General features: G+C 38.9%; 1 non-coding gene across 1 annotated transcript; it reads right to left on the bottom strand.

The window, feature by feature from the left end:
• Positions 1–4370: 4370 nt before the first annotated feature.
• Positions 4371–4477, bottom strand: LOC111894510 (small nucleolar RNA R71). The gene has a single exon (XR_002851262.1). It is a non-coding gene; the product is annotated as a small nucleolar RNA R71 (small nucleolar RNA).
• Positions 4478–4795: the final 318 nt, after the last annotated feature.

Genomic DNA, 4795 nt, shown 5'->3' with positions numbered 1-4795 from the left:
AGGAGGGCTAGGATCATTGAGGATTATGTTGGAGGTCATTATGCTATTCCGCATGATGATCCTGTTGTTGGTCCCGAGGCGCCAGGAAGGAGGGTCCGGTCGAGGCGAGAGCGTGATGTCGAGGAGGAACCGCCGGTGATTCCGGTAGACAATGATGAAGTGCCAATGGATTGCTACAATGTTGAGATGAGGCGGTTACAAGATCAAATGGCGCGAGGTATCAACTTTAGCAATCAATCCCATATTCGGTTATTTGACCATTTCAACATACCGCATATTGATGGTGGTAACTTCCCATATATTCCGTCGTGGGAAGAGGTGAGCAATGCGAGAAGGAGCGGTGCGAGTGGAAGTCGAGCGGCGCCGGATCATGACGATGATGAGGATGATTAGTCTTTTTGTGTTTTTATTGAACAATTTTTATTTTTGTTCTTATTTGGTGTGTTTGGAATTTGTTAAGACTTTTTACTGTTTTGCTTAATGTGTGATTGCCTTGATAATTTTCAGAATTGAATTAGGAGTGCTTGCATAGAAGGGTTAGAGTTATAAATTCAAAAGGGTTATAAAGAGTGAAAGAGAGTCAAGAAAGGGAAGCGTTAGAGTCAAAGTATCGAGTCCGGTCCTTAGGGACATGAGCGAGTGAGTCCAGAAGTGAGGAGACATTTTGCAGATTAATTAGAGGCTGGAACAAATGCAGAATATCATTTTTTTCGTCCAGCGGTCTACTCGTCGAGTGCAATAAACCGACTCGACGAGTCGCCTTGTAATCTCACATATTCGAAGATGTCCGCGCTTATACTCGACGAGTCTACATACTTACTCGACGAGTCATTCATTTTTATACCGAAAGGACTGCTGATTTGATGCTGATGAGTGTACCACTTGATAACTTATTCTTCCATATCGATTCTTGAAGATCTTACACTGTTTCCCCTGTATATTTGGAGCTGCCACACGAGATTTTGATGCCCAAGTCATGGATGAGCTATTCCCATGGCTGAAGTCAATTGAAGATGGAGCTGAAGAGAGTATCAACCTATCGACTGCTACCCCAGGGGAGTTTGTTCCAATTCCCTCTATATGTTTGCATTTTTAGTTTTTACATAATATGCAATGAGGGCATTGCATAAATTACGTGTGGGGTAGGGGGTTGGTTATATTTGTTGAAATTTTAGTTAATTTTTGATAAATTTTGAAATTGCTAGGGCTAATTTAGAAAATTTTGGTAAAACAAATTAGGATTCCATATTAGAATTGTGTTGATATTTGTATGAAAACCCAAATGTTTAGTTGAGCCTATACACGTTCTAGTGCATTTGTGGCTTCATTATTCCAGTGAAATCATGGGACAAAAACACGACCCCGCTCAACCTGAGGGATGCAATATGTTTAACAGCCTAAACCTGAAATGTATCCAGGAAAATTATTATCGTTGGCCAATATGAGCGCCCCTGCTTAAGCATGTAGGTTTATTGAGTGAAAAAAGAGAGGTACATGTTAAAGAGAGAGAGAGAGAGAGAGAGAGAGAGAGAGAGAGAATTGCAAGAAAAGTTGAAGAATTTTGGAGCAAATCAAAGTGAAGATCAAAAGATCAAAATTCCAAGAAATTCAAAAAGTTGAAGATACCAAAAATCAATAAAGGTGGTGAATTCAAAGAGATCAAAGATTAAATTATCAAGGAAGTGAAGAATTCGAAAAAGCTCCATAGTGGTATCGAAAAGTTGTAATTCTAGATTATGTATGCTTAGGTTGCTCAATTAAAAATACCTTGAGGGTAAGAGGTTTTCTGCGGATGGATTCGAAGGGTTGCATAAAATGAGCATAGTTCGGGGTGAGTGGGCGAATATTTATGAGGATTGTGAGTATTTGGAGTATGGGGGGGGGGTACTTAGGACAAATTTAGACACAAATGTACACGTTGCGGTATTGGCATAATGGTTGGGTTAGATTGGAGTTGTCATATGTTATTCTAATGTTTAAAATTTAGTTTTGCTTGGGGGCAAGCAAAAGTCAAGTGTGGGGTATTTTGATATGTGCATATTTAGTTCATATTAAGTATAGATTTTTATTCATTTATTAGCAAAATTATTGCATTTTATGCACAAAAGGTACTTAAAAGTGTTTGAATTATATTTTCAGTCCAAAAATGAAGCTCGGAAGCAGGAGAAGCGGTTGAGAGATCGAGAATGGAACAAAGAAGAAAAACACCAAAAATAACACCTACTCGACGAGTAGGGTCGACTACTCGGCGAGTCCAAGCGAAGATTCGAGAAGATAAAGACTCGGGATCCCAGAGACTTATCACAATACGGGGACTGAGAAATGGACTCGACGAGTCGCCACCTGACTCGACGAGTCAATTCGTATATATAAGGATAACTCCTCAGAACGATGGGGAAGAATTCTGGGACAATTCAGAAGAGTTTAGCTGCGATTAAGAAGGCAGAAAAACCCTAGAAGACGACGAGAGAAGCTAGAATTCAATCTCGAAGGAGAATTGAGGCAAAATCTCATCATTCTACTTAATCTTTTGTTTTGACATTATGGTTAAACAATTAGACTCTGTTTGTTTGCTGTTATTTACTTCAATTATGAGCTAAAACCTTTAGACTTCTGTTTGGGGATACAAAGTTGATAATATGGTATGATTGATTGGTAGGATTAATTCTAAGTTGGTGAATTTTTGTTATTCTAGCTTGCTAAAGAACCTTGTGTGTGAATAATAATTAATTTTTTGTTAATAGGACGATAATTTATTAGCATGAACATCTATTGATTATCAACCTCATATGTGATCACTTTGCCATATGTCTAGGATTAATGAACATGAAACTAGAGTTAATAAGAAAATTGAGTAAATTCATGTGCTAGCTTGTGTGATGACCATCAACAAGAAATTAATTAAAAGATTAAATTAGTTAACTACTGCAAGTCTAAATTAACCCGAATAATTAATCTAGTAAATCTAATTAAATTAGACAACTGACCACTGTTTAAATTAGTTTATTTGTTAAGGATTAGTGTAGTGAATGCGAATCTAATCACTTGAATCGGTAACCAACAAAAGAATTAATTCATTGCACCATTACCTTGAAATCAACCATAGGATCAATTGAGTTGAACTAAACAGAAGTTCCTTTCCATTTATTGAATCTAGTTAGTTCTTTATTTTCTAGTTTTTTAATTAGTAATAGTTAGCAAGTTTCTAGTCTTGTAAAACTAGAGAAAACCCCCTACTTATTAATTAATTTAGATAAAATTAGTTTTTAGTTTTAATTTGTCGTTCCCTGTGTTCGATACCCTACTTATTCAACTATACCACAATTGATAGGTTCACTGCCTTTGTGTGTTATTTTAAAATTAAAAGTAGGTTTCAAACTAAGTGAGTTTGCACACATCAAGTTTTTTTGGCGCCGTTGTCGGGGAACGGTTCTAAAAATTAACATTAAATTCTAATTTAATCGATCCTTTGTGTGGGATTTATCTCACACAATGTTATTTAAAAGGTAATTCAGTAAGTAGAATTAGTTTTAATAAAATTCTGTTTTTAGAGTAACTAGAAATTTTTTTTCTGTTTTTGCCTTGAACTCGCCGAGTGCACTCGTGCCGACTCAGCGAGTACATCGCTGTTACAGCTTTAATTTTTTATTTTATTTTTGTTCTTTTTACGTGTTTTCTGTTTTATTTACAGTTGTTTAATGACCCGAGGATCTGATACACCTCTGGTCCCTCCTCTTGAAGACCCGGAATCCGCACTAAGGAGGAGCAAAGGCAAAACTGTTGGAGAATGCGCTTCTTCAAAGAACTCACCACTCAAAAACCTAAAGTTCGTTTTCAACAAGAAGAGAAGCAGCAAATCAGGAGCATCCAGTGCATCTTTGACAATCGGCGTCCCAATTCAAGAGGATATCGAGTACGAGACCGAGGAAGAAGAAGAGCCCACATACGAGCACGACTCCGAGTTTGAAGACGATTTAGCCATCACCATGGCTAATATAGATGAAGTCCCCATGGGGGAATGGAAGAAGAGGATGCGTGATGACACCGGCCCGGGACTTGTGCAGCCTGTAATTCCCGCGACCGCCACTTTCCAGCTAAAAGGCCACATTCTCGCCCAACTCAAGGAGATTCCCTTTTATGGAAAGGATCACGAAGACGCCTACAAGCACTTGGACGAAGTGAATGATGTAGCCGACTACTTCAATGTACCGAATTTCCCCCGCGAGACCCAACTTCTTCGCATTCTTCCAGTCACGTTCAAATGAGCTGCAAAGGATTGGCTAAAGTCACTTCCTCCCGGATCGGTCACCACTTGGGCCAAGATGAAAGAAGAGTTCATAGACCACTTTTTCCCGCCCTCCAAAATAGCCAAGCTAAAGAAAGCCATTGCCAACTTCGAGCAACAACCCGTAGAATCTCTTTATGAAGCATGGGAAAGGTACAAGAGTTTGCTTAGAAATTGCCCACATCACAACCTTAATAGCCAACAAGAGGTCTCCATTTTCTATGATGGAGTCAATGTCACCACAAGGCAATTGCTCAATTCTCAAGGCCCGCTCACGAAGAAGGCACCCCTGTGATCAAGGAGCTAATTAAAGAATTCTATAAGCACTCTAGAGAATACCACAATCCAAGAAATGAAGTAAGTCGGGGGGTAGTGAACTCGGCAAATGATAGCATGGCGGCGGTGATAGCTAAGCTCGATAGTCTAGATAGGAGGATGACAAAAATGGATCAAACAATCCATATTATTCGGGTTGGATGTGAAAATTGTAGAGGGCCCCATCTCACAAAG

The sequence above is a fragment of the Lactuca sativa genome, chromosome 4, assembly GCF_002870075.4.
Source record: "Lactuca sativa cultivar Salinas chromosome 4, Lsat_Salinas_v11, whole genome shotgun sequence".
Classification (NCBI taxonomy): Eukaryota; Viridiplantae; Streptophyta; class Magnoliopsida; order Asterales; family Asteraceae; genus Lactuca; species Lactuca sativa.
This window is presented reverse-complemented; position numbering and strand designations above follow the sequence as displayed.